Genomic DNA, 16,362 nt, shown 5'->3' with positions numbered 1-16,362 from the left:
ACTGGAATTCTCTCTTTCAAATTCAGAAGGTGGCATGGGTAAAATACAGGGAGCGAAAGGCTATTTACAATTTGTACAGAAACCAGATGGCAGTTATAAGAGTCGAGGGACATGAAGGGGAAGCAGTTGTTGGGAAGGGAGTGAGACAGGGTTGTAGCCTCTCCCCGATGTTATTCAATCTGTATATTGAGCAAGCAGTAAAGGAAAGAAAAGAAAAATTCGGAGTAGGTATTAAAATCCATGGAGAAGAAATAAAAACTTCGAGGTTCGCCGATGACATTGTAATTCTGTCAGAGACAGCAAAGGACTTGGAAGAGCAGTTGAAAGGAATGGATAGGGTGTTGAAAGGAGGATATAAGATGAACATCAACAAAAGCAAAACGAGGATAATGGAATGTAGTCGGATTAAGTCGGGTGATGCTGAGGGAATTAGATTGAGAAATGAGACACTTAAAGTAGTAAAGGAGTTTTGCTATTTGGGGAGCAAAATATCTGATGATGGTCGAAGTATAGAGGATATAAAATGTAGACTGGCAATGGCAAGGAAAGCGTTTCTGAAGAAGAGAAATTTGTTAACATCGAGTATAGATTTAAGTGTCAGGAAGTCATTTCTGAAAGTAATTGTATGGAGTGTAGCCATGTATGGAAGTGAAACATGGACGATAAATAGTTTGGACAAGAAGAGAATAGAAGCTTTCGAAATGTGATGCTACAGAAGAATGCTGAAGATTAGATGGGTAGATCACATAACTAATGAGGAAGTATTGAATAGGATTGGGAAGAAGAGATGTTTGTGGCACAACTTGACCAGAAGAAGGGATCGGTTGGTAGGACATATTCTGAGGCATCAAGGGATCACCAATTTAGCATTGGAGGGCAGCGTGGATGGTAAAAATCGTAGAGGGAGACCAAGAGATGAATACGCTAAGCAGATTCTGAAGGATGTAAGTTGCAGTAGGTGCTGGGAGATGAAGAAGATGGCACAGGATAGAGTAGCATGGAGAGCTGCATCAAACCAGTCTCAGGACTGAAGACCACAACAACAACAAAAACAGTATTATTATTATTATAATCAATAGTGGCAGCTGCAGCAGCAATAGTGGTACGAGTACTGCCAGCATTAATTTTATTAGTTTATACTCAGTATTATTTACTCAGGTTGTCTCTAAAGTCTATTTTTCGCATTAAAACTGTTATTTCTTGTGTAACTGTGATGTAAAAAAAGGTACTGTATTTGTGAAACCTTGATCCGATGTAAGAGAGTGTTTGATTGCCGTAGTCAGATCATCTTAAATAAATGAATAAATAAAAATTAATTAAAATGACTTGATGACTTGGTATTGCCACCTTTGTGAACTGTGTCCAGAAGTGGTCTTCCTCCTGTACCTCAACTTCCGTGCACCAGGGAATCACGAGCAAGAACACTGCCCCTGGACCCATTACTGATGCGGCCATCAACATCTATGTCATCATTATCACCTCATCTGGATCCATATGAATACTGCCCATGGTCTAACAGTAGCAGGGTGGACCTATCATTGACGGGGCTATGGAAGTCTGTGTTATCGTCATCACCTTGTCCGGTATATATATATATATATATATATATATATATATATATATATATATAAGCCTCTGGAATTACAATACTGTTAAAATAACTGTTCCCTATAGCGTTTGAATTCAGCTTGAATCATAGTCGGGCCTATAGGTCGCATTGTGTACATCGATATCCTTTCATTACATTTAACTTCCACAGATTTTATAGTTACGTGCCCAACACTAACACGCTTTAGTACAACGAAAATAGACGCTAATGTATTGCTCCATGTGTTCGGAGGTTACAGTGTTATTGTGCTAACACCGAACAATTTCATAGTACACTGCCGTTACTTATGGATGACAGTGGCACAATCTACCTGTGCTGTTGATAATGCACAATACAGGTCTTTCAGTTTAGCTATAAATGAATGTTTTAGATATGTATTTGAATTGTTACAGTTAATTCTAGCATTTCCTCAACAAGCATATATACCATGAACACTTTATGAGTAAACATGTGAATGGCAGTAGGAATATGACATGGTTCATTCTTCTCACTCACCTTCCTCTCTGTATTTTCCATCATACTGCACAGATAGTCCCATTCATGCCACGCATACCACTATATAGCACCAACATATTGTGATTTTTCTACTTCTATAGCTGCTTCAGAGCCATTGTCAGACATCAGACCTACATTCACGTTTTAAAGCCACTGCCGGCCGGAGTGGCCGAGCGGTTCTAGGCGCTACAGTCTGGAACCACGCGACCCCTACGATCGCAGGTTCGAATGCTGCCTCGGGCATGGATGTGTATGTTATGTCCTTAAGTTAGCTAGGTTTAAGTACCTCTAAGTTCTAGGGGACTGATGACCTGAGAAGTTAAGTCCCATAGTGCTCAGAGCCATTTGAACCATTTAAAGCCACTGGCAGTCGCATTGTACGTATTGGTAACAGTACGCTTCTGGGACTTAGCTGTTGCTGTTGTTCTGCTACGGCGTAATTGAATGACACCAGATCCAAAATGTTGGGAGGACATCCTGTGGAGAGTGAGAGCTACTGCTACTGTGGTTCAGATGGGAACATCTGAGCATCCTCATCCGGCACTGAATCAGACACTCGTTGTTGCAGCTGCAGAAGCTGTGCTACTGCATAGTTGACCAATGGTTGCAGCTGTGAGATAAACAACATCTGTGTGTCCTCCTCTGCAACAATGACAAAGCCGTAAGTGTAAAGATAAACACACACAGAATAATAATAATAATAATAATCATCATCATCATAATTAGGGATGGACTGAAAAATACATACCAAAGACCTTCTTCCCAGATGATCGTTGATGCCACTGTTGCTGGTAGCACTTCAGGCTGGGCAGCAAATAATGGGCCACATACAATCAAATTATTATAAAAAACGATGTACAGAGCGTGATGAGCTCAATTTGTACGCCACTGGCTGAGCAGGAATGAGGGAGGCGGGGACAATGACAGGGGTTGGACGGGGGGAGGTCTTCGGGACGCAGGGGATGGTTATGCGGTTGTGTGGACGTGGGTGTGGGGGGCGAGGGTGTCAGGAGTGGCCTCGTTGATAAAGAAACTGCACATTGTTATGTCAGGATTCCCATGACAGCCTTGGTGCATGTGGCGGGATGCAATGATGACAGAAATCTGGGAATGGACTTGATAATAAGAAAGTACTGTTGTTTACATCAGCGCATTTTCTGCCAGAACAGGCAGTGATCCACTACTGACTATATCAAGCATGAGCATGCAAAGAGAGTGCTCTCATAAGAGAGTACAGCCACAGGGTAATAAAATTTTTGAAAAGCAAACTCAGTGTTGGCAATAGGATGAAGGTCATGAATATCTGTGCCACATTGCGGTGTAAGCGGCTTTATGGAGATATGATAGTCAAATGAAAGTAAATTAAAGTAAAAGTCTTTATGAATGTTAATGTTGAAGTTGGACGGTTGCAACGCAGACTGTTCAAAAAAGTAAATCATACTTAAATCTAAGTAAACCATACTTAGATCTAAGTAAAACTCCATTGTGTTGACACAGTAATGATGCTGTATACTTCATATGTCCTGCAATACTTTGCATCTAAATCGTTTGCTAATGTTATCTACTAGTAAATGTGATGAGGCTGAGTTTAAATGTAGTCAACCTCACCACATTCAATGGTAGATAACATTACTAAAAGATGTAGATGCAAAATATTGAAGGACATACGAAATATAGTTATGTTGTTCCATGGTTAGATAACAAGTAAAAGCTCAGACTTCAAACTGAGAACTGGAAGTAAACTTATCTTTGCGTCCATTCCTCAGAACACATTTCAAGTATCATATTTCTGTATACAGGACGTGCCTGAAATGAGTGTAGAAAATGAGAGGGCTGGTGTAATGGGTCATAACAAGCATATTAGAAATAGCAACCCACGTCCACATCCCTTAGCGTACGGCTCTACGAATCGTTGAATAGCATCACGCACAATAAAGATGGTAGGCACACAACATGTCATCCGAGCTGTCATGGTAGCAGGTCCGCAGGTCAACGTATTCAATGCATTTTTGGCATCAAGGTAAATGAGAATGTTAAATTTTAATAACCTGTATTTGAAAATAGTTACAAGAAGTTATGGAAATTACAGCAAATTTGAGGTGGCCTCACAAGAAAAAAATCAATGGGTGTCAAGTAGGGGGAACGCCGCGGCCTATCCAGTTCTCACCAAACGTTTCATCCAAATACATTCGCACTTAATGTGAGAAGTGCGCAGGTGCACTATTGTGTTGGTACCACAGTCGCTGTCATACGTTGAGTGGAACATGTTACAAGAACTCTGGCAGAGTTTCTCGTAAAAAGGTTAAGTATCTGTCTGCGTTCAGTCGCCGGGGGAACATGTATGCACCAACTAGATTATGTCCTATCAATCTGGCCCAAATGTTTACAACGAAGCAATCTTTCCGACCGCGAATAAAGACGGCGTGCGAATTTTCCCATGCCCACACGTGTTGATTAAGGCTGCTGAATATACTCTAGTGTAAAGGATGCCTCATCTGTCAAAAGTACAAGGTTTGTAAAGTCCGGTTGAATGGCACACCTTTACAAAAACCACTGGCAGAACTCAATGTGTCGTGGAAAATCGTCTGGGTTAAGAGCGTGAACCTTCTGAAGGCGGTAGGGGTGTAAAGTATCTTCATACCACACAAACCAAATTGTGGAATGGCTTACGCCTATTTCCGTTCAACAAGACGCGAACTTGCGAAGGGTGTGTTTACTGCAGTGCTAACGTCTTACCTTCAAGCCCTGGTGTATGCATTGTCGTTGAAGACCGCATCCATCAGGCCATCACACCAATGAATACAACAGGTTTCGAAGTAGGTCTTAAACGCAGAGATCCCATTACGAGAACGTGCCACTGGAAAACGCACCTCAAGTGAACCTCTCTTCGTAGGGACCTGTGGATGGCAGTAAATGTGGGTGGGTCTGACACTCGATGATTCGGAAACCACCAAACGTACAAACGTTGGGTAGCGTGAGCATTTACATCCACCGCTCCTTAAGCACAATGCATGTCTGCTCTTTCCTCCCAAGAATAGCGCTCCATTTTTTGTCCGCGCCACACACTAACAAACACAACAGTGTCCCCATTCAACGACGAACTGACGCAGGGCGAATCAGACACTGCCCTCTATACAACACCTATCAAACAGGAATTTGCACAGCCAGAAGTAACGCGTTCAGGTCCTGTTAAGAGGTGGAAAACCAATAGTGTTGCCCCAACTGGAATACTCGCAATTACGTCGATTACACATGTTACGGTGCTCGCTTACTTTCAAGTCCGCATCGATCTTAGTGCTGAGTTTTCACTCAGACGGCGCTCTGGCGTTAGGCGGTTGTTACCGTGTGTGATCACTGGCCGCAGCTTAGCTGGAGGCGAGTGAGGAGAGGTGGCTGCCTTGGCGTGGAGACAGTTCGGCTCGCCTGGGGTTGTTTGCGTCTGGACGCCGAGTGGGGTCCGATGGGAAGACCGGACCGTGATTTACGGTTAATAGTGTAGACAGCGGCGTGGTGTGCCGTTTAACTTGATTCGCAAGGCGAGCAAAAACTCGTAGTTTGTCGAGCCTGAGTTTGAAATACGTTCTATGTGCGGCGGGATGTCATTCCGTCCTCCTGTCTCTCCGTCGCTGGGATGGCTATCATAGTTTGCCGTCCCACGGATGTATATCGACGGGGTACGCTGCTCTCCGTACTCTATTAGACGCTGGTGATGGAAGTGTGTCGTTCAGCGGTACGTTAGTCTGGGCGCTTTATGTTTGATCTTCATGTCCATAGTCTTCGAGTGGCACTCCTGAGAGTTTGCCTTCGCAGTTAGATTGGAGTTTATTTTGTCTTGTGGTGCTTCCGCTTTCCGCTAACGGAGGTTAAGCTTGATTCGGCACTCCGTACGACGCTTGGCACCTCAGCAGGCGGGTCGGAGCCACCTTCGAGACTAAACGGAAGCCTTTGGACTGAGAGATCTTGTGTTTTGCATATTGTTCATAAATTTTTGTTTTGGTATTAAGTTGGCTGAGGTTTCTTATGGATTTCCCGGCATTTGGTCTGTTGTCCGGCCCGGGCTAGGTCTCGTTATTTTAAAAGTCGGTCCTTGTTTTGGTTTAGTACGATTTTGGTTTACTGCCTGGTGGTTCTGGTGGTACGCCGGGTTGTTGTGGTTGTGTTGCATTTTGTATGGGACTGTGTGCTCGGAGCCGCGGAGTACCATTTGTGTGAACTGCTTCACTGGGGAGTACTGATCGGGCCATTCTTGGTCCTCTGCTGTATGAAACGATTTTATTATTATTTTAAAGTAACATTATCACTTAAATGATTTAATTCTTGTTGCGTTAATTGCAACTTGGGTACTGAGAAATTTAGTAGTGTAATTACGGAAGATTTAATAGTGGCACATGCCCCTTTACCTGTTTCGTAATCTGTTAATTACCGAAAGACCTTAAGCCCATAGTCATATGATGTGATTTTCTGAAGTTATTGTATTTTTATGTCATTTTATTGTTTTTTTTTTAATTTTGATGATCACTGGTGTACTGTTCCAAGTATTAAAATGTTTCAGGTAGCTATTACTTGTTTGGAACGCGCGGAACCGCAACGGAGAGAGTAGCTTCGTGCCTTACGTGTCCGTTGTTGGCGCGTCCTGGTGTCCGTTGTTTGTTTTGGTGCACCAGAGTTAAGTATTGTGTCCCCTCAGCCTTTGCGGCCCCGTCGTGTCTTGTCATAAACATTTCCTACAAGGCATTTTAGTTAATTTTATGCTAGTATTATTTTAATTCCTTACATTGATAAAATTGTGCGGCCTTCATTATGCACACTGTTTGTCATAGCGGGTTTGATGTGCCATTGTACTTTCTTAAACTCCATTTGTGTGCCCTTCGTGATACATATTGTTTGTCATAATAGATTTGAGTATGGCAATTATAATGTCTCATATACAGGGTGAGTCACCTAACGTTACCGCTGGATATATTTCGTAAACCACATCAAATACTAACGAACCGATTCCACAGACCGAACGTGAGGAGAAATGGTTCAAATGGCTCTGAGCACTATGGGACTCAACTGCTGAGGTCATTAGTCCCCTAGAACTTAGAACTAGTTAAACCTAGCTAACCTAAGGACATCACAAACATCCATGCCCGAGGCAGGATTCGAACCTGCGACCGCAGCGGTCTTGCGGTTCCAGAATGCAGCGCCTTTAACCGCACGGCCACTTCGGCCGGCAACGTGAGGAGAGGGGCTAGTGTAATTGTTTAATACAAACCATACAAAAATGCACGGAAGTACGTTTTTTAACACAAACCTACGTTTTTTTAAATGGAACCACGTTAGTTTTGTTAGCACATCTGAACATATAAACAAATACGTAATCATTGCCGTTTGTTGCATTGTAAAATGTTAATTACATCCGGAGATATTGTAACCTAAAGTTGACGCTTGAAACATCCGACATTCAGTTGCGTGTTGTAACAAACATCGCGTTTCTACAGAATGATCTGCCAACGTTGCTCGAAAACGTCCCACTGGAAACGCGTCGACGTATGTGGTATCAGCATGATGGTGCACCTGCACATTCCGCAATTAATACTAGGCTGACCCTTGACAGGATGTTCGACGGGCGCTTCATAGGACGTGGAGGACGCATAAATTGGCCAGTCCGTGCTCCTGATCTTACACCTCTGGACTTCTTTCTGTGGGGTACGTTAAAGGAGAATGTGTACCGTGATGTGCCTACAACCCCAGAGGATATGAAACAATTTATTGTGGCAGCCTGCGGCGACATTACACCAGATGTACTGCGGCGTGTACGACATTCATTACGCCAGAGATTGCAATTGTGTGCAGCGAATGATGGCCACCACATTGAACATCTATTGGCCTGAAATGTCGGGACACACTCTATTCCACTCCGTAATTGAAAACGGAAACCACGTGTGTACGTGTACCTCACCCCTCATGGTAATGTACATGTGCGTCAGTGAAAAAGACCAATAAAAAGGTGTTAGCATGTGGACGTAATGTGCTGTTCCAGTCTCTTCTGTACCTAAGGTCCATCACCGTTCCCTTTGGATCCCTACGTAATTCGGTGCTCTCCGATACACACGATCGAACAGCGGAGGAGTGGTACTCAAGCATCAACTTTAGGTTACAATATCTCCGGATGTAATTAACATTTTACAGTACAACAAACGGCACTGATTACGTATTTGTTTATATGTTGAGATGTGCTAACAAAAGTAACGGGGTTCCATTTAAAAAAACGTAGGTTTGTGTTAAAAAACATACTTCCGTGCATTTTTTTATGGTTTGCATTAACCAATTACACTAGCCCCTCTCCTCACGTTCGGTCTGTGGATTCGATTCGTCAGTATTTGATGTGGTTTACGAAATATATCCAGCGGTAATGTTAGGTGACTCACCCGGTATGATGATGTGCGTGTGTAATGGCGCAATAAATGGATGATTGTTATTTCTGTTTTTGGCGCCCTTCATGCCTCCTTTCTTGTCCCTATGGGTACGCTATCCTTATACTTGTGTTGGTAAGCCACATCAATACAGTTTGCAAAAAAAGATCATAAGATTCAACCGACACCTCTTTTTTCTTGATGTCACAAATACATTGAAATCCCCCTGCAGACTGCTACCGGTACGGCTCGGATGGCATGTTGTGTGCCGATCCTCCTGGCAGCCCACGACACTGTTCAACGACGCCTTGCTCCATGCGCTAAGGAATGCGGACATGGGTTGCTATAGAAACATGTTTGTTATGACCCACTCTACCAGCCCTCTCGTTTTCTACATTCATTTCAGATGTACCATGTATAGTATATATTTCATCAAGTCAGTTTCTTTGTCTGATAATGATGGTATTTGGTTTGTGGGAACTCAACTATTTGGTTATCAGTGCCTGTAAAAATTCCCATTTTTTACACTGTTCAGTCTCGCCACTTTCACTGATCTTTCACGGATGACGATGAAATGTTGAGGACAACACAAAAACCCAGTCCCAGGGCGGAGAAAATGCCTGACCAGGCCAGGGACCCTGTGATCCAGAGGCAGCAACACAAGTCACTAGACAATGAGCTGTGAACTCAGTTTTTTCGTACAATTTCAGCTGTGCTGCGCTCCTAAGCCCACACGTTTCTAAGACTTCGGAGACATAAGTCTGTATGTAGCCCTTATTGGATGTGGATTTTTCTAAAATTTTGAAAGATCCAATGTATGTCAAAAAAACTTCTTAGTCTCACTGTTTATAAATTTTGGCTTGGCATAGCTCTTAATTACACTACTGGCCATTAAAATTGCTACACACGAAGATAACGTGCTAAAGACGCGAAAGTTAACCGACACGAAAAAGATGCTGTGATATTCAAATGATTAGCTTTTCAGAGCATTCACACAAGGTTGGCGCCGGTAGCGACATCTAGAACGTGCTGACATGAGGAAAGTTTCCAACCGATTTCTCTTACACAAACAGCAGTTGACCGGCGTTGCCTGGTTAAACGTTGTTGTGATGCCTCGTGTAAGGAGGAGAAATGCGTACCATCACGTTTCCGACTTTGATAAAGGTTGGATTGTAGCCTATCGCGATTGCGGTTTATCGTATCGCGACATTGCTGCTCACGTTGGTAGAGATTCAATGACTGTTAGCAGAATATGGAATCGGTGGGTTCAGGAGGGTAATGCGGAACGCCATGCTGAATCCCAACGGCCTCGTATCACTAGCAGTCGAGATGACAGGCATCTTATCCGCATCGCTGTAACGGATCGTGCAGCCACGTCTCGATCCCTCAGTCAACAGATGGAGACGTTTGCAAGACAACAACCATCTGCACGAACAGTTCGACGACGTTTGCAGAAGCATGGACTATCAGCTCGGAAACCATGGCTGCGGTTACCCTTCACGCTGCATCACAGACAGGAGCGCCTGCGGTGGTGTACTCAACGACGAACCTGGGTGCACAAATGAATCCAGGTTCTGTCTACAGCACCTTGATGGTCGCATCCGTATTTGGCTACATCGCGGTGAACGCACATTGGAAGTGTGGCGTATCACGCGGCGTGATGGTATGGGGTGCCGTTGGTTACACGTCTCGGTCACCTCTTGTTCGCATTTGCGGCTCTTTGAACAGTGGACGTTACGTTTCAGATGGTTCTACCCTTCATTCGATCCCTGCGAAACCCTACATTTCAGCAGGATAACGCACGACCGCATGTTTCAAGTGCTGTACGGGCCTTTCTGGATATAGAAAATGTTCGACTGCTGCCCTGGCCAGCACATTCTCCAGATCTCTCACCAATTGAAAACGTCTGGTCAATGGTGACCGAGCAACTGGCTCGTCACAATACGCCAGTCTCTTGATGAACTGTGGTATCGTGTTGAAGCTGCATGGGCAGCTGTACCTGTACACGCCATCCAAGCTCTGTTTGACTCATTGCCCAGGCGTATTACGGCCGTTATTACGGCCTGAGGTGGTTGTTCTGGGTACTGATTTCTCAGGATCTATGCACCCAAATTGTGTGAAAATGTAATCACATGTCAATTCTAGTATAATATATTTGTCCAATGAATACCCGTTTATCATCTGCATTTCTTCTTGGTGTAGCAATTTTAATGGCCAGTAGTGTAACAAAGGGTCTCCACCTTTGAATTCTGTAGGTTTCACTCTGCTGTCATGTCTGTTTTATTTTACTATAGAGTTGTTTCATGGTCTTCCTATGTCTTGTCTCTCAGCTGCAGAAATATTCTTACATGTTGGAAAGTCAATTAATTCATTGATAAGGTAGGTAGGTTTCTTATAATATAAAATTTAATATAGAGAAAAAACAGTTGTGGTGTGCTTAGTTCGTTTTCAAGTCAACCAATACAATGTTACCAGTTAGAGTGATCTTTGCTATAGTAAGTTTTGACACAGACTACCTGTCTTCTTCATATGTCTCTCAGTAGGATTATAAGATTATGAGTAAACAGAAATAAATACATGTTTTTGTATTACAATCATCAGTTAAATCCTTCCGTGCTTTTGATGTAAATTGACACCCATTGTCAGAAAAAATAGCATTGGGGATACTCCCAGTGCGAAAATAATCTTGTGTGATTTTGATTATAATATAACCACTAGCAGCTATCTTCAAAAGATAAAGTTTAACGACTTTAGAAAATAAGTCTACTATAAAAACATATAATAGTATCCTCCGTTTGCTTTAGGCAATTTGTTAAATAGATCAATACCAACTGGATCCATCTTTTAGGAATTATGATTTTCAAATAACCTCTACTTTTTTGGTCATTAACTTTGACTCTCTGACATTGTCACATGTGTCAAGGCATTTCCTGACTCTCCAAGCAATATTACGGAAGTTAATATTTTCTTGAATTTTCTGTATGCATTTCAGTGAGCCACAGAAACCAAAGCTTTCATGTCTGCACACAGTGAGTATGTCAGTGTACTGCTCAGGCCGACAAACTTTCCATCTGTCACTGTCTAGGCTGTATCTATGAACCAGGTAATATAATTATACTTTCTCATAATCTGTCTTCCCCAAGTAACTTTCAACTAATTTCCAGTGATCATTAGGATTTTAGTTTCTCCTGAAATGATTTCAAATTCTCCTCATATCTTTCTCATCTTTTACACCGTTCATGTACATAATTTGTGAAATTTCTCTCTTGGTTTATATTTCCATATTCAACATCACCTTCAACTGACAACTAAGAGAAAATATCAGTAATAACATTCTCCTTTTCTTTAATGTACTCCGCTGTGTAATCAAATTGTTGTAAGTAAATAGATCATCTGATGATCGTTCCATGATTCAATCTGCATTCATTAAAATAATATAGCGCTTTATGATCTGAGTAAACTTTAACTTAATGAGCAAGAAAATAATTCCTGATTTTCTTGAAACTATTGTTAAAAGCTCATTTTCTGTGATGCTGTAATTCTTCCCATTTTCTGCGAAGTTGTGCTTGCGAATGCAACTGAATGATGTGAAGTACCTCCATCTACTACCTTTTTCTGAAACAAGTGAACACCAAAGCCTGTACTATTGCGGTGAGTCATTAAACAGAATGGCAAATAAGGGTCTGACCTGTGTACAATTTCACTTTTATTAATTTGTTCTTTCATCTCATCAAAGGTAATTTGACACTCCTCACTCCACTCCCATATATTATTCTTTTTCAACGTATTGCTTAAGCAAGGTACATTTAAAGCTTGTTTTCTGACATACAACAGAAACCTACAAGACTGGAGAACGATTTTAGCTCCTTTTTAGACTTAGGCTTGCGAAGTGTTGCAGTAGCTTGGATTTTCTCATTGTCAGGCAAAATATCGACCTCTATTATTTTGTGGCCAAGAAAACTGTTTCAAAGAAAATTTTCATTTCCCTAATTTCAAAGTCCCGCCGTTCTGTCTCAGTTTTCCCTAATTTTCCTCAAAGTACGCATATGGTCTATCCTTGTCTTACTGGATAATAGAATGTCATCTACCTAAATAGTTGATCTGGCTAAAAGTTCCTTCCATTAAAAACTCCAACACCCTAATAAATTCAGCTACAGAAACATTCAACCCATTTGGAACCACATACTACTGAAAATACTAACCATTATATAAAAGTGCAGAATACTTTCTAGATTAATATTGTAATTCATATTGATGAAATGCAGAAGTTAAGTCATGGCTAGTCATGTATTTAATATACTCTGATTTCTTTTGCAACTGGTCTGTGTTTTCTGGGTGATCAGTCTCTCTCTCACGAAATACTTGTTCAAATGTCTACAGTCCAGAACTAGCCCAATCCCACTCCTTCTTCAAGAAACGACCACCAAAGGATTTTTATATTGGCTGCAACATCTTTCCATCATTCTCCACCTTAGCATTTTCTATAACTGCTTTTCTCTTGCAGATTGGTCCACCATAAGGCTTCATGAAAACTTTGTAAGAGGTTTCATCTTTAATTTACATTGATAAAACTTCGCTCTGTTTGGTGTCTTGTTAAAAATATCATAATATTTCCATAATATTTTCTACTTCCTCTTTATCTTTTGTATTCAAAGCTTCAGATTCCCCTACCGTTTTCGCTTAAGTTCACTCTAATAAACATTAATTATTTCCCCATTCCAAAATCCTTCTTTGTCCTCATAACATCCTGTATCATAAAATTCCTATACCCCAGATTTGATTGCTATTGCTGTTATTTACCGTCATAAAGTCTGTCTCCCCAGAAATTCCCCTCTTAGAATCAGCAAAGGATACTTTCATCTCATTCCAGTTAAAAACATTATTAAACTTCCATTCTAATCTTCAGTCACTGAACATCTCTGCACAGAACAAACATTATTTATCTTGAAAAACAACAGAACATTCCTGGTATTCCCTTTACTACTTTTCGGGAGGCACGTTTAATCTTGAGTCCAGCTGCATTAATGTGAATAAAATTCTCCCTATCCTTTATTCTGCCTGTAAGCTCTTTTAGTGTTCCACAAGTAGGACTTCTAGAATCGACCAGGCAATTACCGCTTGAATTGTCAACTCTTCTGTGTATCACAATTATCAGTGTTTTCATCTTTTTATTTTACTCATCTGGGTCCACTGTGTCGTATATGCCATCTAAGAGCGCTGTGTATTATGCTATGAGACCAAGATGTTTCTGTGTTCGTTTATATAACTTATTACAATAAGACTATTTCGGAAGGATTGCCATTTTCACATCACCTTTGGAAAGTGCATAGTTGGATAATTTAATGTATTACAGACTTATGATGATCTATTATGTACATCAGGTGGGCTTGCTACCAGATGACATCGATGTCTCAGTTGCTGTCACACTGCTGTGTAAGTTTGCTCCTTTGATGCTGAAGGAGCTATAGTATGTGTTAAACGTTTGCTGGAACATTTATTTGTGAAACGGTCGAATTGTGAGAATTTATTTCATAACGAAATTAATCGACAGTTGTATTGACAACTGTGTCAGCGATGTTAAAGGGGTTACAGGCTGTTTGCTTCTATGGTGTTCTGAAGATCGTATCTTTAAGACAGAGAGACACACAGCGGACGAGATAGAATAGACTGCAAAAACATATCAGAGATCATGTTATGAAGTTAGCAATAAACATTGGAAAGCATAGTTTAAGTATAAAACAACATCGGAAAATTATCGTAAACCTTGCGCACTGTATCGATATCTGGCATAAGCAGACCAAAAAAAAAAGAAAGATTAAATTACACATGAGCACAGAACCACATAAACACGAATCTTATAAAATATATAATATAGCTGGTAAGAACAAAGATATAACTTACAGAAAACCATAGAAGCAAACAGCTTGTACCATACAACGTCGCCGACTCAACTGTCAATACATCCATCAAGTAAAATTGTTATGAAATAAACTTTCATAATTCGATAATTTCAGAAATATCTGCTCCAGCAAAAGTTTAATACCTACAGTAGCTCCACCAGCATCGAAGAAACAGACTTACATGACAATGTGACAGCAATTGAGACATCGATGTTATGGGTGTCAAGACCATCTAATGTACATAGCATATCATAATTCTATAAAACATTAAATTATCAAATTCAGAATTCGAAATATTCTATCAGACAATGTACTTTCTAAAGACAACGTGAAAATTTCAATGGAAAGCGCCGAAATAGGCCTTTTGTAATAAACGATATAATCGAACACAGCAGTGTCTTGGTCTCATAGTTTTCAGCTTCACGCAACAAATCCTCTTCTATCTCTCTGAAACCATACCTTTCTCCATCTCTGAAGTTTCTCCACTTTCCACAGGCTGTAAGCTTCCCAGAATTACACTGTAGTCTACTGGCTCTTCATGAAGCTCAAAATTCACCTCCACATATCCTGAAATAATCGCTTCAAAGCATCATGTATTTCACTACCATTACGAGAATTATCAAAATAACCACAAGTAACGTTCAAAATCTCATCACTAATCACCATCGCATTGCTTACTAGCATCGGACAAGTGGCCACTATTTCAATGATATTAAATGATATAAGCAGACAAACATGTACCTCCCTGTTCTTCACTAAATCTTCACACCGCACATTGTACCCGTCCACCGCGGCGCTCGGGGGTCACAGCACCAAGTTACGACACCTGAAGATGGGCTTATAAGAGCTCGAAACCGGTCGTGTGATAATAAAAGAACTTTACGACTGTAGCGATATTTTCAACCTCTGGTATAATGCTGATTACATTATCTCAAGTATTCCTACAACCTTTCCTACTTCAAATATTAGTAATGGTCAAGACAGAATTTCAGTATGTAATCGAGTAGTCTATGAAAACACTTCGTTTACATTTTCAGTTACTTTTGTATTGTGAATTTCAGTAATTACAAAGTAATTGTATGCCATTATGATAAACAATAGTACAAAAAGTTGACAGTGTGATAAACAGAGTTGTTACAGGTTTCCATTGTAAAATACAATATATTTTGTGTTTTTTTGTTATTCTATTGTTTGTAAATGAAACGTCCCAACTGCAACTAAATGAATCAGCGATACATATTCCTATTAATAAATTGACGTAATATTAGTCAATCCTTTGGAATGAAGCTCAGAAGGTGAAATTATATATATAGCTCCCACATAATGATTTAACAATTAATCAAGCGATCGAAATTAATATTGAAACCTTATGAAAAAATGTGTTGTTACTTTCTGTATCCATACTCAGATACATATAGGCACAGTGAAATGGACACAAGTAAAGCTGAATAATGTGGACTGGGAAACACGAAAACTCTTGTGACAACTCAACATACTACTCCCAAAAACCAGGTTTTTACTGATTACCGGTTTCGAGAGATATGTGCTGTCATCATCGAATCTTGTAACATATTACCGGAAGTTACAAGATACAGGACATATATGCTGAAATCGGTAAAATAATTTACAAGCGATCGTGGCAAACCTGGTTTTTAAGAATAAGATAACAATTCAGATCGCCCGCAACAGCTGACACAATCTGAGACATATATAGTTCATCCTCGCAGTGACATCGACAAGTTTTAGTAGCCCATAAAGGCAGTTGTGAGGCGGACGGTGGAAGAAGAGAAGCACGCACTGACAGACTGCCAAGAATGATTTTTGTTTGAAGTTCACAACAAAAAGCTTCCAAAGTACTGCATACAAAGGTTCAATAACTTAATTTTACACTCCGATGCAGTTTCATTTACTAAATGCAACTGTAATGAAATGTGCTACTCTTGTTTGAATTTTCACATTT

This window comes from Schistocerca piceifrons, chromosome 6, assembly GCF_021461385.2.
Source record: "Schistocerca piceifrons isolate TAMUIC-IGC-003096 chromosome 6, iqSchPice1.1, whole genome shotgun sequence".
Lineage (NCBI taxonomy): Eukaryota > Metazoa > Arthropoda > Insecta > Orthoptera > Acrididae > Schistocerca > Schistocerca piceifrons.
Note: the sequence above shows the minus strand (reverse complement) of the source record.